The 26213-nt window shown below is 37.3% G+C and overlaps 1 protein-coding gene across 6 annotated transcripts in view; it reads right to left on the bottom strand.

Moving 5' to 3' along the window:
* LOC134807485 (uncharacterized) overlaps window positions 1-26213 on the bottom strand; it is a 494061-nt gene that overhangs the window by 130854 nt on the left and 336994 nt on the right. For 3 of the 6 annotated variants that reach the window (XM_063785872.1, XM_063785874.1, XM_063785871.1), the window contains one exon: window positions 3946-14572. The gene's annotated coding sequence lies outside the window, so the exon portion shown is untranslated. Of the gene's footprint in view, window positions 1-2790; window positions 2909-3387; window positions 14573-26213 lie in introns of those variants that run through there. The other 3 variants (XR_010148067.1, XR_010148068.1, XM_063785873.1) reach the window with 2 other exon arrangements.

Genomic DNA, 26213 nt, shown 5'->3' on the forward strand with positions numbered 1-26213 from the left:
GGCTCTCAGTTTGGAGTTTTCAATTAACACTACAATGGTATTGTTGTTCTCCAATATTAGATCGTATGTCATGTAAATGAAGTTGAATATACAGTTAAACTTGACAAGGTGATTTAGGCCAAGAATACATGTGTTCAGTATTATAACTTGATTGAGGTTAAATAATAATAATAAAAAAGGCCTGACATGCTATAAAGTTTTTATTATTTGGCTTATCAGTAGATTTTCACATTATACTTTCATAAAACAGAATGTCATTTATAGCAGGGCGAGACGCTTATGAAAAGGGAGACACAAACCTGCTTATAAGTGACTGAAATGATTAATGCCAGATTGGAAGCTTTTATAGAGTCAGTATGGCAATTGGAAGTTCTCTGTGTGCTTTTTTATTTGCTTATTTCTATTTTCCAAAATTCTGTCTTAGTTCTTTATCCTCTCCCTTAACGTGAGTGATCAGTACCTACATAATCACCCCCATTGGTGAGAGCAGCAGTGTTTGGGATGGTTCTGAAATATTCTTTGGCTAAAGCAATGAATCCAGCTCATCAATGACCAGGACCATATTCCACTGTCCTATGGGTGTCATGATGCTTTGGAGAGTAACCCAGCTCACTAAAATGTATTATGATAGCTGTCATAACTTTGAATTAGACTCTAAGCTTCTCAGGGCAGGAACCTTATCTGTTCAACGTGTTTATAAGTGCCACAGAACTGATTGATTGTCCCATTAATAAATACCAATAAAAACAACTTCAGAGGTCCATTTTGTACTTCATTCGTAGAACATTTATAATGCTCATTAATGTTGATGGACCATGCACAGCACAGAGCTCTCCCATTTTACTTATGCCTTCATTTGTTGCTGCAATCTCTTAGAGACCAGACCACGTTGTAAGTCAGCTCAGTAAAATGTACATTGGTGTGCCAGCACCTAGGGAAAGCTTTACGTCCCACAAATGCATGCATTACAAATTCAAAGAAAGACAAGGCTCATTTTTTTTTCCGAGAGCACTAATAAGCTAAAGCTGATGGACTAATTCTTTACGACCAAATGCCATGACAACTCAGAAGCAACTTCTTTCAATGAATGATAAATAACTGAAAAAATGAAGTTAGTTCTGAGATTTAAACCTAACCTCTCTGTCAAGATCAGAAATGATGAACAGTATTCCTCTCTTTTTTATCACAGCCTATAGTTTGGTACACATAGTGTTTCCTCTTTAAATTTATGAATTTTTTCACTATAGCTAGGAACATTGATCCCTGGTATAATTACAAAGTCTGTGGCAAATTACTAGTGAGTCTCAGTTTACTTATCTGCAAAATGATCATAACGTAAGATGGAATGAATGAGCTTGTAATCTCTGAGGAAAAAGTCAAGCGTTCTTTGTGCATGAAATCTTTCAAGACACTAAGAATACTCAGTCAGTCCAGCATTTAGTCAGCAAATATTGAGGGTCTATAATGTGCAAGGTGCAGTGTAGGACACTTAGATACAAAGATGAAGAATGCACAGTCCTTTCCTCAAGGAAAGACAGATCCTAAACCTAAGTGCCACAAAACAATTCAACAACAAAATTAAGAAATGAATCAAACACCTATGACTGTATGATTTTTAAGGCTGCCCTATTTGTTCTTAATACAAAAAAGACTATAAATTGAAGCATTTACATTGTGGAAAAATGTGATTCAAGTAATGTAGTGAAGGCCACTGTCAGCACTGATTAAAACAAATGAAAAGGTTTGAAATGGCAAGTGAAGATGTTAGGTCACTGACATAAAAGAAATTCTTATTCTTTACTGTTCCAGGACATTCTAAGTATACTTGTCATTAATTTTTATCTAGATATTCCTCTCTAGCTTTTCCTAGAGTCCCATCAAATGTTTATAATCTATAGAGCACTACATAACTGTCCCCATGTGCAATGATAAAATGCAGCCCATTGATTTTTCTGCCAAGTAGGTAGAAGAGTTACGAATTCAGTTATTTCATATTATATGACCCCCACATTACAGTAATGTACTCCTTCCCCACCTCCAATGGTGTCCAAAAGCATGAAGAAAATGAGAAGTAATGATGTTAGTGACTTAAATTACCATTCCAAAAATAATTCATTGTGTCACCTAACTTTCCAGGGCAGTTTCTAGAAGCTAACACATTCACTATAGTGCAAAGCGGAAGCATAGCAAGTAAACATTTTTGCTACAAAGAAATCAAAGGGTACACTGGTTTAAGATAGTCTCTATTATTTTCAAACCACTTTCAAACAAACAATAAACAATGACTGTCTATGAGAAACATCAATATGCAACTAAGGAACTACTTATATCATAGACATTTCATTGGAATCTTAGTATATTTAACAACACTTCAACAAACTATTCCAGTATTACTCATGACTCTATAAGGAAAGGTACTATTCATCCTGCATCACTGATGAGAAAACTGAGGACAAATTGGCAGTGCAACTTATATATCGCCACATCGATCTTAAATTGACTAAGAAAGCAATCAGAATTGTAAATGCCCCACATTCAACATTTAATTCACTGTTGCAAACACTTTGTGAGCCTCAGAGTAAGCCATCGTGCTATGTACTTATAGAGTAGGAGATAAACATGAAGAAAATCTTGTCTACTTTAGGGAACTCAACAAAAATATTACTCTAGACATCTAAATGTTAACAAGATTTGGGGAACTCTGATAACATGTGAGGCATCTTGGGCCGTCTGTTCTGCATGATAGGAATCTCTATGATATGCTGAGCCCAAGGTCTACCCACGTATTACCTGCAGTGTTCCAAGGTGAGCTGTCTTCAGTCAGTCACACAAATGGTTCTAATGAGCTGGTGCTGCCCACCCTGTGGTAAGAAAAGGACTCTTGTCTAAAGCCACAGTCATCAAGTACCTGTTTAAGAAAAGCAAGTCAGCATTTTGGATCTTTATTATCATGAACAGAACTTTTGGGCCCATGATAAAGTCCAAATTCAGTCTTTTACCTTATTTGAAATATAAAAAGACAACCTATTTCATGAGCTATATATATCAAAAGTGCAAGCAATCACAATTTCTTTAAAGGGATTTACAGATATTATTTATTCTTCCCCAGAATAGATATGCAAAAAGGAGTGACAAAAACAAGACTTGCATTATAAAAAAGGAAGTGATCACACTTTATTAGTTGCATCCGTTCTCATAAGAAGGAAAAAGTGACCACTTGTTGGTATCTAGAGTCTCAAGCACTGTAACGAGTTTTCTTCAAGATTCCCCAAGAGTAGGGAAATAATTTATTCTTAAAACTTTTAAATCATTGATCCATTCTTCTGCTTTCTAATGGATCTCATATTGCATCTCACTGGTGAAAAAATTCTCTATACTCAATCTTACCTTTCTTAGATGGTAGTAGATGAGGAAAAGAAGAATGAACTGTCTGAGAAGTTGCGGCTGTTCTGTCCTGGTAAGTACAGGAAGAAGAGTGGATGGACCATCCTCCAACAAGTAGAGCACATCCATATAGCCCTGAATATGCAAAAAGGAGCATTAAATAACACAAAAATATGGGCTGATGGTAACTGAGAAATAAGTAGATTTGAGCAAAAAAACATTGGGCTTCTGCCAAAGATGATCTACAAAGAGGTCACTCTACATCCATAGATTATAAGAAGGAACTTCCCAGCTCTTTCATATTTAGAATTAGAGAAGTCCAGTTAATATGGTTTGCACACACTTGGAAAGAATTCAACATTAAGGTTGTTGAAGTATTGTGCAGGTGTGCAGATCTTTGAGAATTTCTTGTATATACATGTATGTGTATGTAAAAATTATGAAAACAGATATTTCTGGGAGAATATAGAAGAAATACAAACACTGGGCTCCTGGGAAATAAGACTAAACAATTGAGTTGAGGGAGTAAAACATTCACTTAGAAAAAATACTTCTGTGCTATTTAATTTTTTTTTTTTTTTTTTGATACAGGGTTTCACTCTGTCACCCAGGCTGGAGTACAGTAGTGCAAACATGGCTGACTGCAGCCTTGACCTCTCGGACTCAGGTGATCCTCCTGCCTCAGCCTCCCAAGTAGCTGGGACTACAGGTGTGCACCACCACTCTTGTCTAATTTTTGTATTTTTTTGTAGAGACAGGTTTTTGCCATGTTGCCCAGGCTGGTTTCAAATTCCTGGGCTCAAGCAATCCTCCTGTCTTGGCCTCCCTAAGTTCTAAGAATACAAGTGTGAGCCACCGTGCCTGGCCTGTTTGATAATACTATATTTACATATCTAAAAAAATAAGTAATTACCAAATTTGATTAAAACTAATTGTGCCTGAAGACAAAAAAAAAATAGAGACAAATAACACAAGGAAGTCTACCTCTGAGCCTTGAAACTAGCTTTAATTAGGGTCTTGGACACATGGAATGATTTTGCCCATATGATCAGAAGGGTATATCTCTTTAAAATAGGAGAATAATCAATACTGGTTTTTCCATCCCTAGCTTCCATCCTTCTGTATATGCAAGCAAATATATCCAAATAAGTATTTGGATTCTATATCGTAAGTATAATAGTACTTATTAATACAATATTGTTTTAAGATTAAATCAAAGAAACAATTTGCAGAAGTTTTCATCAGAAATTGTCTTTAAAATCTTTTGTTTTGTCTTCTCCTCTTCCTTTGGTTGATTTCTCTTCTTTGTCCCACCCATTTTGATGTTTGTTCCCATCCTTGCCATGCTTATTTTCTCAGTCCACACCTCCTTCCTGGGCAATCTAACTCATTTCATGTCTTCAGCTAGTCTCACATATGTCAATGACTCCTAAATCTATAACTCTTACCCCCAAATTCTCTCCTGAACACAGGATGCAACTTCTCTCAGTTAATTGACTACCTCAACTTTGATTTCCTGCATCATATTTAGTACACCTAAAACTGAACTCATCTCTTTTCCTATTTCTACCAGCACCATTAGTAATATTGTCATTTCCCAGTCAGATTTAACATCATTATCTAATTCTTCCTCTCTCATTTACCCTTAACATCCAATTCTGTCAACACAATCTCTAAAATGTCTCACAAGAGAAACAAAATAAAGCCCCGTCTGTAACTGCTTTAGTCCTGTCTTGTCTATCTCTTGCAACAGATTTTTTTTAACTATCACCCCCATCTTTAATGCTCTTCTCTTAACTTTTTCTTCCTCAATGCCACTAGATATTGAAACTCTCTGTTAAACAATCTTCAAAGGCTCCTCACATCCTAGAGGATTGTCATAGATCCACCCTCTCTATGCTGGCTTATCTCCATAATTCTGTGTTTTAGCCAAACAGAACTTCTTGCTTTTTCCTTAGACTATGTCATTCACTTTCATGCCTTTGCATCTTTCATCTTCAGCTTCTTCAGCCAGAAATACGACGTGTTCCATAGGGTCACATGAGGTGATATCTTTTTCTAGGCTTCACCTTCCTTCTCCCACCTGGGGGCAGTGCTGTGTCAGAGGTGGGAGAAAGAGCCAAGAAAGTGAAGAAAGACCTATTGTCAACTCATTGCCAGGAAGTGTTTTGTCAAACAACGCCTAAAACGTGTTAGACACCATGACAATTGTTAGTCAAAAAGTTGAATAAAAGTCACAGGTGTTTCTGAGGATTATCCAGCATAGAGGAGAAAAAGACATAAAATTGGAAAATAAACTCATCTCTTTTGCATCAGTAGAGCTGAGAAATAATGACGGTCGTCTCTGGAGACTCTGAGATGCCATCATTTTATACATCTTACTCATATAGGGATAATTAAATGTAATTGTCTGATGACAAGAGAGGGATTGTTCTTTGTAGCTAATGCATTCTTATGAGTAAATAAAATGCTAACCAAATGTTAAAGTAAGCATTCAGATATAAATAAACTACAAAGAAACAGAAATAAATTATACTTAAATAGAGTGAATTGGACACATGGAGTATACCCATTGTAAACTCACCCCAAAAAATACTGCTAAGCCAAGCCAGTACAAGCTCATTTATCCTAAAAACCATGTGGTACAAGTGCACAGCACTCAACAATAATACTTCAAGAACCTGAGCAAATATATGTTGCTTCTCAGCAAAAACTTTCTGTATTAATGCTTCCCTGGAGATAAATTTTGTCTCTAAAATATATTAGAAAAAGAAAATATTGTTTGGCCCACTATGTTTTCAATTCAGTGAGTATGGGTAACTAAAAGGATGAAACAACAGAATAAAAAAGCATTTTATTTTTGAAGGCAAATCAAATAGGTGTGCATGTTAAACAAGAAGCAACAATACCTTTAAATTTGTGAAATAGCCTGCATTGGAAACATCCTGCCATCACTACCACCACATGCTACATACCTTTGAGAAGTCTGAAAATAGGTGTCTACCTTCAGAGACCTATGATGAAAAGAACTCCTTTTGGTGACCAATATTCTTTATCTGTTTGCATCTACCATCCAGGTGTTGCGGGTCCCACAGAACTCCTGGATGAAAGCCACTCAGAATATTCCTTATAATTTCCTCTTGCCTTTGAAAGCCAAGATGAAAGTGGGAGCAGTCAGGATGATCCAGCTGAACATCCAGAAGGAGAAGGCTTGGACTCTGCTTCATGTACACTTCAACTCCTATCTTGCTTATTTCACTTACCAGTCATCTCCTCCTGTGGCACTGCTCACAGCTCTCCGGGCTGCACTATAGGGTGATGGAAAAATATCATGTTAGTCTCTGTATTAGTCCGTTTTCATGCTGCTGATAAAGAGATAACCGAGACTGAGTAATTTATAAATAAAAAGAAGTTTAATGGACTCACAGTTCCACATGGCTAGGGAGGCCTCACAATCATGGCAGAAGGCAAAAAGCACATCTTACATAGTGGCAGACAAGAGAGAATGAAAGCCAAGCAAAAGGGGAGACCCCTTATAAAACCATCAGATCTCATGAGACTTATTCACTACCACGAGAACAGTATGGGGGAAACCACCCCCATGATCCAATTATCTCCCACCAGGTCCCTCCCACAATACATGGGAATTATGGGAGCTACTATTCAAGATGAGATTTGGGTGGGACACATAGCCAAACCCATATCAGTCTCCCTTCTCTCTGCCATACTTCAGGCTCACATCCCCACTCCTACCCAAGTCCAAGCTAAAGACTGTCGAGAAACACAATGTTTAATGGTTGGAAACCAATTCACTATGGAAGACTGATTGCAAATGTTGCCCCAGTTTTCCAGACTCCTAATTGTGACTTTGCAGCTACACTCTTCAACTTTTTTGTAGCTACTTCCCCTCTCCTTGCATCTGGGCTGCCCTTGTGACTTATTTTGACAAAAAGCGTCAGTGAAACTGACACTGTCATAGTACAGAGCCTAGGCCTCAAGTATCCTTGCTTGCCTTCTCTCTTTCTTAGAAGCCTGGTACTGCCATGAACATAAACCCAGCTGACCTGCTTGCAGATGAGAGACTGTAAAGAAAAAGGCTGACTCAGTCCAGTTGTCCAAGCCTAGGCCCCAGACATGTGAGAAAGCCCAGCAGAATCAATAAACCTGCCTTGTATGTGACTTGCCAGCCAGAATGCAACTCTCCTCTCCACCCAAAGACTCATGAGCTAAGTAAATGCTTACTGTTTTATACTGGGTTGTGTGTTATGGTTGCTCGTTACAGTGCATATTGTGGCAGTAGATAGCAGATACACTCTTTTGCTGAGAGAATATGCTGACCTGGAGCCATCAGTAGAAACACTCTTACACTGGCATAGACCCCCTAAATTATCTGTGAGAGCAACAGCAGAACTCTAGTAATAATAGCCATACACAAATCAAAGATAAGCCCAAGAACCCACAGCTAGGTCCTGGGACAGAGACCAGTAAGGCAGGAGTTAAGCCCAGATATCAGGGTTTAAGGCCAGGAGTTGATGATAGGAGCCACAAGCAGCAGACCAGGCAGAGTAAAATAATTCACCCAGTCAAGAATTATATCACAGCTTGAATCAATAGGGGAGGAGTCAGGATTGAAGCCTGTGGTATAAGTCAGGAAAAAGGATCCGTCTAGGGCTAAGGAAGGCAGTTAACATAGTCAAGAACCCCAGGAGTTCTTCAGTTGCAGCAACTAGTATAATGCCTACACATCCCAACCACCCAACAAATATGTTGAATGAATGAATGAATGACTGCAGTAAACTTATGACTTAAAGCTAAGTAATCCAAGCACTAGCATTGAGAAATTGATAAAAGGTTGATCCACAGGGACAATGAATGGTACAGAGCTTTTGGAAAGTGAACTCTTATAATTAGAATGTTTATAATCATTTATTTTGTAAAGGTGACTTTTTATCCCTGGACCTTTCATACAAGAGGCATTTAATAATGTTTATTGAATTGTATTGTAGGGTATAATGGTGTAAAAATGTTCACTTCATTTATTTTAGATATCATGATATGATTATGAGGGGTTATCCAAACTATTACCACCGCCATCACCTTCTTGGAGCAAGTGCAGTTTCTTGATACTTAATGTATTTGTGTTCAACTGAACTAGGATCATAAAATCACAGTAGATATCCCAAGGAAGCTACTCACAGTCTCCCTTCAGGTTTGCCTTCAACAAAGCCCCACACTTAAAAGTATCCCCAAAGATTATCAAGAGGCCCTAGTTCCAGAAGTGGAGGTGAACAGAACCTGAACTTGTTGCTTGTTCTTAAATGGACATTCACCAGGTGGCACAGAGTGACTTTATCTGGATACTGGACAGACATGATTTCATGAATTTTGCACTTCCAAAATGCTAAAATACTATATTATCAACACAATTGAAAAGTAGAATTGAATATGCTCATCGATAAGATTTCAAAGACTATCATTAAGGGATATGCCAACTGAAGGTTCCTTTACACAAAGGGCAGTGAGGGGCTGTCTTCTGCTGGTGTTAGTAATTATCCAGCTTTGATGAGTAATAATACAAACAAGAAGGCCAATTACAGTCCTGGGATCATCAGTTGTAGAACTTATGATCCTCTGTGATAGGCTTCCTTTATTGATTAACTTTTTTCATGCAGTAGTCAAGGACCCAGGGAAGCCTTTTCACAATAGCTTTTTGTTAGTATTAAATCTGCCTTTTTCAGTGACATAAAATGGAAAGTTTAACAATACGGGTTTCAAGTAAAAGAATCAGCATTTCTGAACAATAATGCTGATAAAACACCTATCATTTTGTTTTGTTATTTTCTCCAACTTACTATGGATAACAAAATTAGTTCACCCAGGAAAAACACTATCAGGGTTCCATAGACATCTAAACTTCTAATTATATGCAACATCCTAAACATCAACCTCTAGAACATCTGGATATATAAAAATGTGGTATGGACTTTATGTTCATTGGATAATTTTAAAACAATCACCTAGTATAAATTTCACTACTCATTTTCTCTCTGGGTAGTTTTAGGAATGATTCTGTGTTTATTGTTCCTTGTAATACTATTTGTGTGTGTGTGTGTGAGAGAGAGAGTATTTAAAGCCTCACACATACTACATTCTGTAGCACTTTAGAAGCATCTCCAATTACTAAATTACTTTTTATAGAAATTAAGAAAAATCTTTTTACCATTTCCTCTGTATTTTGCTATAATCCAGCAAGGATTAAAAATGCTTATTCAGACTCTCTTACTAAACTGTTTTAATAAGTGAAGTTATATTAGAATGCCTTGACTTTTCAAAAACAGACTAGAAAGTTTGTTTGAAAACCCATTCTTAACCATATTTGATTATTATTCTTTCCCAACTTAAAATCCCAAAGTGTAAAATTACTCAGAATGGAGGAAAGTTAACAGGAGTATGGGTCTATATCTGTATTTTTCACATTTTTGATTCATGTCAGGAAATCTGAAAATTGCTTCATCAGATTTTCATAAAAAGGAAATAATTCTGCCAAAATTGTAGCATTATGATATAAATATGGGTATTGACAACTTGCGGGGGACTCTTTGAACATCAATCTAATTAATTACTTATCTTCTTGTCATAGCAATCACTTACTCTTAGGTGCCCTAAGACAGAATTGCTGGGAGGGTTGGACAGTGGAGAAAGCTAATAGTCAGAAGATTAAATGTAGCATGAATTTATGGAGGTGAATGATAGCACTTAAATGTGCCTAACCGCAAAATGTGAAATATTCTGAGCTTCTGATGACACATCACTAAATCGAGACATAAAGTTCTGATCTAATTATGGACTTGACTTTGAACCTAGACAGAAAGTGATAGAGAGGCAGTGATAGAAAGAAGATGTGATGGGAGTGGGTTGAAGAACTGGGAAAGGAATGTACAGATAAATCTAAAGGCAAGAAAATACATATGCATCATAGTAAAGTACCCTTTCAACCCAAAATTATAGCAAGAAATAACATTATCTGATTTTAAATTTTACCAATATTAGAGTTCTCTAGTGAAATAGAACCAATAGGATAGACAGACAGATTGGCAGAAAGACAGATAGATAGGTAAAGAGGGTTTTTATTATAGGAATTGACTCGTAATCATAGAGACCGAGAAGTCCCACAATGTGCTACCTGCAAGCTGAGAACCAGGGAAGCCAGTGACGTAATTCATCTGAGTCCAAAGGCCTGAGAACCTGTAGGACCACTGGAGTCTGAAGGCCCAAGAACCTGGAGTTCTCATCTCCAAGGGTAGGAGAAAAAGGATATCCTACATCTCAAAAAGAGAAAGCAAATTCACCCTTCCTTCTCATTTTTGTTCAATCTGGGCTCTCAACATATTGGATGATGCTTGCCTACATGAGTGAGAATGGATCATTTTTACTGAGTCTACTGATTCAATTGCTAATCTCTAAAAATGCTACCCACCCCTCACAGAAATGTTTTACCAGCTAAGTACCCCTTAACCCAATCAAGTGGACACCTAAAATTAACAATCACAACCAATTACCCCTGCTTCCACCCATGCCGACCAGTATTTTGTTATGGTAAGAGTAAATTGAATGCAAGTGGGCAGGATGAAAGGGCAAAGCTAGCAACTTTGATAGTGCCCACAGTAGTTAAGAACACTCTGCTCAATTCAATTCAGTAATTAACTTATTAGTGTCTATCTTGTGTTTGGTGCTGTGCTTGGTACATAGAGACAAAGTTAAATGCCACAAGGCCCTTGACCTCAAGGAATCTGTAGTCTAGTGAGGGAGAGACACATTTAAACAAATAAACATATGTCCATGTGATACAAGCAATATTAGAATCACAGAAGTGAAACAGACAAAGGAATGAGTCATTCTGTCTAGAAGGGAAAGAAAACAGGAAGTACCTCCTAAGCAAGGTTTTGAAGAATGAATATAAGTACAAAGATAAAATAGGAAGGGACTGCTAAACAGATGGAACAGCATATGCAAAAATACAGACACAAGGAGCAGCAGGGTGTGAGAAGCAAGGCAGGTGGAAATTTTGAGTTCATTACATAGAGAGATAAGAATTGTGATGTGACCAGCCTTGAATTCTATGCCAAAGAACTTGCTTGGATTTTATCCTGTAGATAATACCCAAAATGGGAGGAGCTGAAACCTGGAATCAACAGGGTCAGTTTTGCCTTTTAGAAACAATGCCCACTACAGGAAGATGGACCGAAAAGTTGTAAAAATAGAAGCATAGAGACCCATAGGAGTCTCTGGTACAGGAAAACCTCCTTAAGTTCTCATTTCACGAATTGTGATTATCTAAGTGGAGAACTTTCTCCTTTTTATAAAACAAGAAAAGGCTTACAAGGCAACTCATTTTGAGACCGATTTTTCAGATATGTATGCCTTTTAAAGATTTGGATCTGCAAGAAGAAAGGAAAATGGTTATTTTTAAACATAAAGTGATTGTGACACTTAGAGGCATCATTTATGGTCACTATTGCCTGGCATATGATGGGCACTAAATATTTATCTAATTAATTAATTAATATAATTGCCCTCTATATTGGGTCTTTTTTATATTATTCACAAATCATCCTTAGCAATTTGACATTTTAAATAAAAACAGAGTTAGCTTAAAATACTTAAAAGTAATCAAACTGAATTTATTTAAATTTTTTCTATAAATCAGACTTTTATTTAGTCAGGCTGCCCTTTACCCCAATTAATCCAAATCAGTGAGCTTTTACTGTAATTGAAAGTTGTGCGTACTTGCCATTTCCGCTGACCCTCTAAGAGCCTGTAATGGCAATTGGAAAATTTCCAAGGTGCTGGTACCTTTAGTTTCTCCTTTCCTCTTCTTACAGACAATAGAAGTTTGCATTGTCAAATGTAAATCTTCTCTGAAAACGCCCCCTCATATCCTTAACACCTCCTTTAGAAGTTTTGCTATTTCTTAATACTGATTTTACCTAACAAATCCTTAAATGGATTTTATGTAAGCTGCTTCTATTTACCATCTCCATTCATTTCAACCACTAGCCACGGGGCCTGAGACCTGAGTCAGCCTCAGCCTACCTCTCCCTCACTGATGCCATCAGGTGTCAAACCTTGTTCAATCGGCTACTGAAAAGCTTCTCAAATCGGTTGTTTCTACTCTAATTCTCCCCTCACTTCCTAACTTCAAGCTCTCACTATTTCTTGCCCAGACTGATATAACAAACCTCTTTCTAAAGGCTTCCCACCTCCAAATGTCATGGCCCTCCAATCCATCCAGAACCAATGCCCACTCTGTTTCTTTTCTCACATGCACATCTGATTGGCTTTCCACTATTCCCAAGCCCAAATCCAAGCTTTTTAGCATGACCTAAATGGCCTTTTACCATGTGGTCCCCAAACTCTTGTAGCCTATTTTCACACCTTTTGTTACTTTTGCACATATTTTCCCCACTGTGTCAAATTATTATTTGCCTAGCACCCTTCTTCAACCAGCAAACTCACATGCATCCTTTGAAGATAAGCTTAAGGGAGAAGGAACTGTTATATAGTTGTTAGGAGCATGAGCATCAGTGCACTTAAACCTAGGTGTGAATCTAGCACTGACTCCAGCTGCATCCCAGCTCTATCACCTCCTGGCTTTAGGACCTGTGGTAAATTACTCAGTCTTCCTGAGCCTCTGTGTCCTCTGTAAAAGAAGAAACATTAAACAGAGCATTGTTGTGAGAACTAAATAAGATTAAGTCTTTGAGGTGCTCAGTCCAGTGCCTATAACATAGCAACTGTGCAGTAAAGAATGGCTATTAGTATTTTACAATTTCATCTCTTCTATGAAGTTCTCTTCCAGCCAATCATCGTTTCCTTAAGATAGAATTGATTCTCATCTTGTGCTCTCAGAGTGTTTCGTTTCTACTTCTGTGGCACTTACCTTATCGTAGAATGCTTATTTCTTTAATAATAATCATGGCTAAACACTTATTCAGTACTTTCAATGTGTGTCACTTTTGCAAGCCCCCTACATGTATTATCAAATTGGACCCTCAAAAACTCCATGAGGGAGGTATGATTATGAAATGTATATTAGTGATGAGGAAACTGAAGCCAAAAGGGATAAGCCACTGGCCCAATGTTACTCTGCCAGGTGGCAGAACCAGAAATTGAAACCAGGCAGCCTTGCTCAAAACACATTCCTTTAACTACTATTGACATGGGAATATAAGCTCCTTGAGTACAGAAACTGTCCCTCACATCTCTATGTCATTAGTACATGCACAACTTCTACAGACAAGAGAGGTTCATTATGAGCGTCTGAAGAGCTCTCGGAACAGAATGTCTGGCTGCCTCTGACCCAAGACATACTGAAAACCCAGCCGCAAAGGTCATCCATTCAAACTTGGTTTGTTCTTCTGTTTCCATCTACAAACGCAATTCCTCTGCTTTGGTCCAAGGGAAGTTCAGGGAATCTTATAATATTAAATGTGGTCCAGAGTCCTGCCGTCTACAAAGCAGGCAGTGAAGGGAGACTTCTGTGAGTTGAGAAGTTACTTCTAAAGATATGGACTATACCCAGTGAGCATTCAGGCCTTACATGTGTTTTATCACTTGGATGAATACAAAATTGTAATTGACAAGTTAGTCTCAAAGAATGCTGTGCTACTACAGAGAATATTTTCCTCCTTGGTAATTTTCCAAATTTAAGAAAAGAGCATTCTGGGGTATTAACTTCATATTTACATTCAGAGAGATGGGTATAAACAACCAATTTTTAAAAAAATTATTCAGTGGGAAATAGCACACTTGTGAAATGTTAAGTTTTTACCACCTAAAATTATATTACATTTGATATGGGAATAGGATGGTATATAAAAGCCCAGATACACATTTCATCATTTCGTCATCTATTTCAGCTAGTTGTGCTCCTACCTCCATTTATAAAGTAGGCAAATATAAAATTATCCAGGATTGCTCTGTGTAGTTAGAAAAAAAATTGTCAGCCTGTATACTTGGGGAAAAATTTGTATCTGTGTTGTGAGCATCACTCAATGAATCTCTAGTTTAAACACACAATGCCTGCACACTTGCCTGAGCTCTTGCTGGGTCTGAGGTCGTATCATCAGCATGTACGCATCCAGAGCATTTCATGAACTGTATGATGTCGGCAGGTCATTAATAAAAACTGAAAAAGTAAAAAGCCCCATAATTAGCTCCGGAGGTAACTTTGAATGTAACATTTTCACCTCAGATTCAACACCATTAAACAAAATGACTGGGGTTTATTCACTAATGTAGCCTGAGAACCATTCCACTGTAGTTAAACTTTGCCAAATTGAGGGACACTCAAATAGCAATATGTTGTGATTCATCGAATCAAAGGCCACAGACAAATCAATAGAGATAGTTGCTGCATAAAAAATGATAATGAACAAATGTAACAATATCACCAAGGTTACCTTGAGAAAAGCAAAGAAGTGGTTTAAAACCATCACTAAAAATAGGGTCAATATATCAGGCTTGAATGAAAAGCTCATTAAGTTTTTAGCAGATTTAGGAAAAACTAAAATAAGGTAAATAAGTAATCACTGGGAGAAAATTATTTATCAAGGTATAATATAAGGGTCTGGTCTTTTAATAGTATAAGCAACCTGAAATGCAACAGACCCGCTAGCAACAGGTTAAGAAGGGCTTAACATGGCCATTATGAAGAAAATTCTGAGGAACAGAAACCTATTGCAACAAATCACTTAGTCAATACAAATACACATTTAAAATCTTGAAGGCACATATTCGTCAAATGACAGATAAAGAAATACAGGATGTGAATTAGTCTAATTCTTTTCTTATTTTAACTCTATTTGATTATTTATCTTTGAACAAAACCCAACCCCTTGAATAAATTATGATGCTTATCTGAATTTCTCAAGTGCCTCTTTGGACAATTTGTTAGCATAAAGAATGCAGTAACAAGTTATCAATAAGCAACTCTTGTTGCTTATTCAAATAAAAAGCATTACACTGATGTACACTTAAGTTGGTGCTTTAGACAGTTGTTGGGAAACACAGCCATCATATTTTTTCCCGTGGTAAAAGTCTAAAATCATAAGGCTAGAAGCTGCCTTTAAGATTGTTTAGTCCAGGCCTACCATCAGTCGCTTTCATCTTTTATAGTACCCATTTCTCAATATGTTTAAATATTAAATATCCAATAATGTGCTTTTCATATTTACTGTTTTAATGAGTGAGTTTCAGTAAGTATTTTTTTAAACATTAACAGTAACAACAATGGCAAATTTTACCCAATATTTAAACATTTTTTTAAACTACAAAAATCACTGTATGAAAAGCAACTATATCATAAGCTAAATAAACATCTTAAAAAAAATAAAGAATGAACTTAAGGTTCTTCAAGAATCTGAATGTTAAATTCTTAGAAAAAGGCCACAAGCCATTAGATTAATATCTTCTCAGTTGTGAGAGTATCCTTTTCATGTAAAATAAAAAATATCAGTAATTTGCTTTGTGTTTGAGCAATACAGAATAAAAAATAATTTCCTACCTTAAAAAAGTGAATACTAGAATGCTTTGATTTTGAGCTGCTAAAACAATATGTAGCTTTTGGAAATAATTATTTTATTTAATACACATACAAATATGAATTTCTCAACTTTTTTACCTCAGAATCTCAGTTCTATAATCACCTTGGTATAGTTTTAGGGAATTCATAGCCCTAAACAGTCCTAAACAGAAAAAAGAAATGTAAAGACCTTCACAGCAAGAATAGACGTGTTTATTTAAAATCTCAAAATAAAAGTTCTATAAATGTTATGAATCTGAATGATGATCCAAACGATGACCATAGTGAAAAGTTACAATTCCAGTTGATGGCATGGTTTCTATTCATCACCATAGAATCTGGGATGGTAAGCTTCCTTTTGTGTCAATAAACAGTCAAAGGTTACCTAATAGCTTCCAAATTATTGGTAGTTTTTAATAGAGCCCAATTTAGAAAAGAAACCCTTTCATGAGGACCTTTTTATTTTAACCTACGAAATCCAAAGAAGATGCAAGGACAGTAAGAGAAACAGACAAGTTTGTTACGGTGTAGTAAACAAAGACAATGCTCTTGCACATGATTAGCCAACCAACCCTTGACCTGAGCAGGACCACCTGAGCACACAGTTTATTGAACTTACTAAATTTTGCCTTTGAAACGAATGCTTTTAAAGGACAGACTCCTAACCCATATTGCAGAGGTTCACAAGCTGGATGGCAAGCTTGACGGTGGTGGTTCTTAATCATTAGAGAGACACAGACCCCTTTGACTACCTAGTAAAAGCCTCAGAACCACTCTCCTAAACATAAACATGCAAATCCACATTTTTGCACACTATTTCAGGGGTCAAGGACCACCCCACTTCACCCACTGATCTGTGCTCTAGGCTGAGTCAGCAAAATCTGGAAACTTTCTTTTTCAGCTGAATATTTATTCTAACTACCATGGCATTTGAATGACATTTTAAATGTGTACTGGTTTTCATCAACATGATTTCCTTCATTCCACTTTATTTGCTAAATACATGAAGAAATGATGGTGCCAGGTATTTTGGTAAAGGTTCTATGTACAATGACACATAAGCATTATTCTATGGATGTGACTTTTTAAAAAATGCACCTTCCCTGGCATTGCAAATACATAATCTCATGGAAATAAAGAGAATCGTGAGCAGAAAGAGAGTTTGGTAAATTTCACTTAATACCTCAGGTCTTGCAGATATGAAGAAATTGGTGTAAATTTTAGAGTATGGGCTGACTAACTATCTATATTAGTCTGTCTAGGCATAAAATGTTTTCAGTTTAGCTAGAAAACTCCTGTAGTAAACCATAATGTCACTACAAAGAAGACCCTTTTCCTGAGTTTCCAAGTTTTCTAAGCCAAATTATAATAGTTGCATCTACATCAGTAAGGTTTATGTAATCCTCTCTCTAACTTGTGGATTCCAACATCCACAAGAAAAGGGTAGGCAAACAATCTTTCACATCCAGTTCCATCTGTGTGAAGATTAGATAACCAGCAGTAGAAGCTACCAAAATCTCTGGACTGAGAATTATTGAGGACATCATTCTAGCACTAATGTCATTCCTGCATAGATGCATTACTTCCAACAATCAACCAAAAATTACCTACTGTTTCTGTGCTAGACATTGTGCTTAAGAATAAGTTGATACCAATAAAACAATTAGAACAGTCTATATTCATTGTTAGTACTTAACAAATGTTAACTATTATTATAATAATTAATGTTTTTATGGTTGTACAAATTCAAATAGCTTCTGCACTCAACGAGCTGTATTCTAGTAAGACATTTAAAATAGAGCATGGTAAGATTATGAGGGAAGTAGAGTCATCCTTCGATATCCACAGGGGTTTTGTTTCAGGACCCCCCAGGGATACCAATATCTGTGATCGTTCAAGTCTCTTATGTAAAATGGCATAGTATGTGCATGTAACTTATGTATATCCTTCCGCATGCTTTAAATCATCTCTAGATTACTTATAGCTAATACATTGTAAATGCTATGTAAATAGTTGTTACACTGTATTGTTTTCTTAAAATTTGTATTATTTATTATTCTATTGTAAGTTTTAATTGTTTTTTTCCAAATATTTTTTATTTGAGGTTGGTTGAACCTGTGAGATGCAAAACCCATGGATGGAGAGGGCCGCAGAAACCAAGAGGTGGGCTGTGGAAGTCATTCTAGTGAGTCAGGGAGCGTTTTTCAGGAAAAAAAAAAAAAAAACAGTGGCTAGCTCGGCAAATCAGAAGGAAAGTGTAGCCATCTAGGTAGGCAATTATAAATGCAAAGCAAGAAACAGCATATATTTGGGTAACCAATGGTTAGAGCAAAGACTACACGTGGAAGTTTTGGACTACAGGTGGAAGATGGGCCGGAAAGGAATGAACAGGCAGATTATGGCAGGTTGTTACGTGCTTGTGACAGGTTGTTAGGTTACTGTGAATGCTGTGGAGAGTTATTTTAAAGACTTTCACACAGCAGAGTCCTTCTGCTATTAGCTGTGTAACTCATTCATTCACTTAACCTTTTTAGGTTTTGGTTTACTTACATGAGGAAAATGGTTGTTCAGGTCTCTTCCAGCTTCCTTTTTTTTTTTTTTTTTTTGATGATCCCTTTGTTCTTGTATCAAGAATTATCAAAATGAATGGAAGATTCAAAAGATTTCATTTCACAGAATCACATATCATTACAGAGAGACATTTGTATGACTTTTAAACTTTATAATTAGCTTTTCTAAGTAAAAAAATCACTGTTTGATTTTGGCTTATGCCCTTTGCTCTATAAAAAACAAAAACAAGCTTCCAAAAATTCCAGATATCTCCTTCAAAATAATGATCAAAATGCATTTGGAAGCCTACTTAGAATTTGCATAAGATATTTTTCTAATGGTAATTTGAAAAAGGAGGAAAAACCACAAATTATTGCTCAATCATTAACACAGTCAGGTACCACTCCAGTGGCTGATATTCAATCAGCCGATTAAAATCATCTAGTCAGTTACCTTATGATTTTCCAATTTTATAGTCAGATCAGTTGGAGATGTAATTAATACATATCTAAATTATCGACATTTTTAGTTTTGTAGTGTCTCACTAAAATTCTAATTTTGATTGACAAGTATGAAATTTAAGTTTTCTTTCCACAACTTGAGTATTTCTATTGTTTTGTTGAAATTATAATAGTTTCCTCTGTGCTGCATCCATGACTCAAGCAAACACATGGCACCTGATGAAACTGTTATATATATATATATACATATATATCACCTTCCTCTACATTCTTCCCTTGACCGTTTTTTCTCACTTGAAAAACAGAGCGAATCAACCCAAACCAGAAAAATTATTAGGTTTTTATGGAAGTGTAACATAGGTAGAAAATGTGAGTCATAACATGATGCTGCAAAAAACAAAGTTTAGAAGGAAATGAAAAGAAAATAAATGTCAATTTGATAATTCCTCTTTTCTGTGTATCTGTAAGTAAAACTTTGTTGTTCCTCAAGGCCTAACTCTTAATCTATTGCTGCTCTAACTTCATCCTCTAATTCCCAATTCACTACATTGAAAGGATCTATTTCAAGAATCAAGTTTGAGTGGATTTTGTATTGTATTGGAATATCTTCTCCCCTTTCTCCACCTTTCAACGAAAGTCAAAAGCTTTGTGGCCAAATGAAGTAGGCTTAGGTTGTTTACCTTCACTTTTCCCATTGTTTCAGACTTCTAGCACATTCTTCCATTCTATCTTCTCTACTATAACACTCTGTTTTCATCACTTGGCTTTCTGCCAAGCTCTCCAACTATACCTTTCTCAAAATTGCTGTCTTTTTGGAAGACTTTAATCACAAGTTGAATCTAAATATAAATGCTACACTGTAAGCCCCTTTATCTAGTAAATGTCACCAACTTTCTCATTTTATTTAATGCTCCAGTATTTTGGCTTCATTTATATTAAACTATCAGTAGGCAAAGACTAAGTCCATCTTGGGATATTCAGAATTGCTGGTCTGGCTTCTCACAATGCTGAGCTCCCAAGCAGATTGGGGAGAAGATTGCAGGTCATGCTCACCCCCATCCTCAACCCATCACATATCAAGGATCTTTCTAAGCTCATGCCCAGATGCTCAAGTTTGCACCCCAGCCTCCTCAGACCATGATGCCAGCAGCTACACCCTCCACTACCAGATGGGCAGTGTGGATATGGAGTGCCCGCTCTACACCGAGTTCTAGCTCAAACTAGATTCTTGTTTGGAAATATGTTTTCCCCAAAGTTCTTTATGTCCTTTATGTGGTTTGTTTTCAAGAAGATAAAAATGTGCTTAAGTAAACCCAGAGCAGCCCAAATGGGATTCCTGGAGAACCAATCCTTGGATATTTTTGCCACCTTCTTCTGTGGCTTCCTATGAGGACCACTTTCAGGATTATGCACAGATGCTATAAGGATAGAAAACCTCTCCTCTGGTAGTTTATGTGAGTCTATTACTCTAAAAAGTAAGGACATATCCCATAAACCACTCACTGCCAATGTAGAGTCCCTCATCTCTTTGGTCCTTATCACCTCTGCCCTCTTAGAACTTGCCTGGCTGATAACAGACTTGTGTACATGTTTTGTGTCTCCTTGAGGGCACAAGGTTTCTGTCTTAGGCAGCTTTCTGTTCTCTGCAGTCTCTTCCAGTGGTACGTAATATACTTTAGTTGCTCATTACATTTGTTTAAAAGAAATATACAGAAAACTGAACACTAATAGAAAGAGTATGTGCTTCCTGTTTGAAATATGGGTCATCCATGGAAATAAAAACCTTAAGGAAAGAAAATTTCATTATCATTGGGGAATGCTTCTCACATGAAAAAGGAACCAGGGGGCAAGGGAGCACCCACGTTAAATTACAATGGGCAGGAAATGATGCTGTATCACTGGGCTAAGACCTAAGGTAAGGGGCATATTTAATCTTGAGGATAAATGTTTCTCAGCTTCCATCCAAATCTAGAATGTTACTATATTTCCCTTCCTTACTTGCTCTCCCTTTTTTTAGTCCTTCAGCCTGACCTGAAACTTAAATATACCGAATGAAAGCAAAGTTAGCAGCCGGATTGCCTGGGGCCATGAGCAAGCCAAAAGTACTCTCTCCTTTTCTCAACACCTGCTGCTCTGAAAGGAATTAATAAAAATGGCAGCCCTTCACCTAATGTCATAATCATAAGATCATAATATGTCAGGCAATGGGTCTGTGTCATAGCAAATACATCAAGAGCCATAGCTATATAAAACCAAAATAAATTAGGGGCCACAACAAATGCAAAACAAATCTAAACAAGATATAACAGATGTTCATTAATATTACTGAAAGATAAATAAGAACTCTTGTACTATCCTGGCTGATACGGTTTGGCTCTGTGTCCCCACCCAACTCTTATATCAAATTGTAATCCCCATGTGTCAGAGGAGGGACCTGGTGGGAGGTGATTGGATCCTAGGGGCGGATTTCCCCCCATGCTGTTTTGGTGATAGTGACTGAGTTCTCATGAGATCTGATGGTTTGAAAGCGTGGCACTTCCCCCTCACTCTCTCTCTCCTGCCACCTTGTGAAGAAGGTGCTTGCTTCTCCTTCACCTGCTGCCATGATTGTAAGTTTTCTGAGGCCTTTCCAGCCATGTGGAACTGTGAATCAATTAAAGTTATTTTCTTAATAAATTACCCAGTCTCAAGTAGTTCTTTACAGCAGAGTGAAACAAACTAATACACTGGCTTAAATTAAAAAACTGAAAGCCAGGCAATTTAATAAGATAATCTGTATTTTAAAAACATCCATTAGAACCACATTTACTTTGGGAGGCTGAGGTGGGTGGATCACGAAGTCAGGAGTTCAAGACCAGCCTGGCCAAGATGGTGAAACCCCGTCTCTACTAAAAATTAAAAAAATAATAATGATTAGCTGGGTGTGGTGGTGGGTGCCTGCAGTTCCAGCTACTGGGAGACTGAGGCAGAGAATTGCTTGAGCCCAGGAGACAGAGGTTGCAATGAGCCAAGATTGCACCACCGCACTCCAGCCTGGGTGACAGAGTGAGACTCCATCTCAAAAAAAAAAAAAAAAACCACACATTTATTATTCATTAAAATTAAAATGGTGATAAAAGTGATTGCAGGTATGGAGTTGGGGGCTCTTACTTGTCTATATTTTCTTTAACTTACCTCTTCTTGCTCTGAAATCTCTATTCCTGGTAATGATGGGGGAAATGGAAATAACAGCATCCTTAAATTTGACAACTAAAGGTATTTTAGTTTCTTGTGAGGGTCTCCCTTCCCTGCCTTTCTCTTCTATGTTCCCGCCTCTCCTGTTCACCTAGTAGAAAGGGTGTTTGAGTGAATGGATATTTCCATTGAGTTGAACCTGAGTTCTTCTTCACTCTGTGATTTATTCTATGTTAGTTCTTAAACACTGGTTCTCAATATTTAAAGAGAAGTTCTTTTAGAGTTTAAAACATCCCTTTGTCTTGTTGGCAAAGTTGCCTTTTGAGACAATTGGGCCAAAACAAAATCAACTTAGGAAATTGATCAAGCTCAATTACTATCCTTTTAGTTCTAGGTAGTATCCATTTTCTCTTGAAGCAGTAAATGGGCAACAAGGCAATGTATTTTATGAGAAATTTTAAAAAGATGTGGATTTTTTAATGGATAAACGGTAAGTGGGAGACTGGAAAACACAATGAAGATGGAAAAGAAGAAAAATAAAAAATGAAAGCTGAAAGAAATAGAAGAAAAAGATGAACACTGGAAAGGAAACAGACACCAAGGAAGGAGATAGAAAGAGAGGAGCAAACTTAGGAAGGAAGGAGGGAGAACGAAAGAAGGCCAGAAGATGGGTCCTAAAACACTGATGTGTTCCCACTCTTCAGAAAACTGCTCTCCTTGCACTGTTCACATTGAGGCTAGAGTGCTCTTTCCATTAAGCAAGTCATAGTGTGGCCCTTGCGCTGCAGGCCTGTAGTGGCTTCTGTGGCTCACAGGGTCCAGTTGACTCTCCACAGAGTTCTGCAGAGCCATGCCATTACCGGTCTATGCACCACATACAGAAGCCACCTTGATGACACGCATTCCCTCTCCACTTAATCCCTCACCCTACTGAACTGTTGTATGTTTTGTTACCAATTCCCCCTTCCCCTTTTTCTCCCTGAATAACTCTTAGTCATCCTTAAAGACTCTGTTTAAATGGCTTCTGCCTCTCTCTTCATTCATTTATATGCCCTTATGACAACCTATGCATACTTCTTTTTTTTTTATTATTGATACATAATATTTATGCATATTTATGGGGTACATGTGATATTCTGTTATATGCACTGACTGTGTCATAACCAAGTCAGGGTATTTGAGATGTCCAATGCCTTGAGTACTTATCATTTCTATATGCTGGGATTACTTCAAGTCCTCTTTTCCAGCTGTTTTGAAATATACAATGTATTTGTTGTTAACTACAGTTACCCAACTCTGCTATCAAATATTAGAACTTATTCCTTCCATCTAGTTGTGTTTCTACCCATGAATCAACCTCTCTTTATCTCCCCCACCCACCCACCCATCCTGGCCTCTCTTTATCCCCCTCAACCTCTCTATCCCCACCCACCCACCCTTCCTGGCCTCTATCATTCTACTTTCTAACTTCATGAGATCAGCTTTTTAAGCTTCCACATATGAGTGAGAACATGCAATATTTGTCTTTTTGAGCATGGCTTATTTCATTTCACATAATGACCTCCAGTTCTATTCATGTTGCTGCAAATGACATGATTTCATTCTTTTTATGGTTAAATAATATTCCATGGATACTTCTTGTAGTTATAAATCTGCTTGTCTGTCAAACCCACACAACTAGGCTGGAGTCACTTTATTCTGTTTAGCTACTCAGTGCCTCACTCAGTGACTTATACACACATACTAGGTACTAAAAACTTGATATGTAATTTTTAAATAAGCTTATTTTAATTAGTTTTCTTTTCCCTTAAATATCCTTAAGAATTGGCCCTACTAGCCTGGGCAGCAAAGTGAGACCTCATCTCTACAAAAATAAATTTTTAAATTAGCATCATAGTGGTGCTCACCTATAGTCCCAGCTACTAAGGAAGCTGAGACAGGAGGATCACTTGAGCCCAGGACTTTGAGGGTACCGTAAGCTATAATTGCACCACTGCACGCCAGCTTTGGCAACATCAAGACCCCATCTTAACAACAACAACAACAAAAAAAGCTGGCCCTACTGCACTATGATAGTAGTTAAAGACAGGAATAGGCCCAGTAGCAACTACCCCGCTACTGGGCCTAATCCTTTAATCCTTTTCTTTTTCTACCATCCTGATTACTGTCATTCATTGACTCTTGTCTTTTTGGTTCTGATCCCACATCTCATGCAGGTCCAGGCTGACACACAGTACTAGTCATTTTCTTGCATTGGACCTGAAATAGAGTTGTAGCATTCTATGCTTAGGCTTCACTCTTCAAATTACAGACATTTTGACATACAAATACTTTCTGCCTCATCTACAAAACCGTACCTTTCATTGCTACAACCATTTTTTAGTGTGCCTACGAATCATTTACATGCACTGTACATTTTCATCATCAAAACCTCTCTTTATGTAAAATGAGTCTCAACCAGAGAGGCCTGCACATTTCTGGGGAAAATGTTTCAAAATCTTAAGAAGAAAAGGTAAGGTACATATATTTTGCAAATGCCTCTGCTATGGGCTGAATGTTTGTGTCTCACCAAATTCATATGTTGAAAAACTCTAGTTCCTACTGTGGTGGCATTTGGTGAAGGGGCCTTTTGGAGGTAATTAGATAATGAGGCCCATATAAGAAGAGACAAGACAGTTTGCTTCCTCTCTCTCTTTCTCTTCACATTATGAGAATACAACAAAAAGATGGCCAGGAGGAAGGCCTCCATCAAGAACCTAATCAGGCCAGTACCATGATCTTGGACTTCCAGCCTCTAGAACTGTGAGAAACAAATATTTGTTGTTTAAGCCACCCAGTCTATGATATTCTGTTATAGGAGCCCAAACTGACTATGTCAGTGCCTCTAAAAGTATAGACCCAGCAGGTTAGAACCACTGACCAATAGGATGACAACCAGAGTAATGCAGAATAAAGCCAGCCTTCAGTTCAAAGCTAGGTATAGGCTGGATGGAACCTGATGCTGATACTTATTTAAAAGTTGCTAGTACCCAGGAAAAGCTTACTGAGTTGAAAATAAAAACCCATTGCCTAAACTGGGTCCCTTCAAAAGGTGCCACTTTTTTAGAAAACAGAACAACCAAAAGTCCTTAGATTTTGCTGGCTGTCAGGTGATTGAAAAAGCAAGGGATATAGTATCAGGAGACACTAATTTCCATAGGGCAAATCAGTAGAAGTGCTAGCAGTTCAAGAGGTCCAACATCTCTGTGAATAAGACCACAGTCTAAAACTTCTATGTCTACAAATATATCATGCAGTTTCAACAACAAGGAGGAAAAAACATATCCCTGGCTATGAGTGAACAAAAATACAGTCTCTGCTCTCTATGTTCATTTTCTGTATCTTACCATTAAAAGTGCGCATATGCCCCAACTTCAAGTCACAGTAGCTATCTTCTTAATATAAAATAATTCCTTGCAAAAAGTTACTCTTCTACTTCTTTGGCTCACTACATGTGAGTCAAACTTACCTCAACAAATCTAAGACAAATTTTAGAAAGGAAAGGAAAGGGAAGGGAAAGTGAAATGAAAAGGGAAGGGGAAAGGAAATGGAAAAAAGAAAAAGGGAAGGAAAAGAAAAGAAAGGAAAGGAAAGGAGAGGAAAGGAAGAAGGAGGGAGGGAGAGGGAGAGAGAGAGAAAGAGAAGAAAGAAAGAAAAAGAAAGAAAGAGAAAGAAAAGAAGAAGAAGAAGAGGAAGAAAGGAAGGAAGGGAAAGAAAGAAAGAAAGAAGGAAAAGAAGAAGAGGAAGAAGGAATGAAGGAAGGAAGGAAAAGAAAGAAAGAAGGAAAGAAAGAAAGAAAAAGAAAGAAAGGGAGGGAAGGAGGGAAGGAAGGAAGGAAAAGAAAGGGAAGAAGAAAAAAGAGGGAGGGAGAAAAGGAGGGAAAAAAGAAAAACAACTATTAGATAGTACTCAATAGTTTAAAAGAGGAGGAGGAAGAGGAAGAGGAGAAAAGAGCATTTTGGAGTCCTAAATTTTATCAAAGATTTCCCCATCTCTTTTATATGAAGATTTTCAGAACAGAA

Source organism: Pan troglodytes, chromosome 10, assembly GCF_028858775.2.
Source record: "Pan troglodytes isolate AG18354 chromosome 10, NHGRI_mPanTro3-v2.0_pri, whole genome shotgun sequence".
In the NCBI taxonomy this organism is placed as follows: Eukaryota; Metazoa; Chordata; class Mammalia; order Primates; family Hominidae; genus Pan; species Pan troglodytes.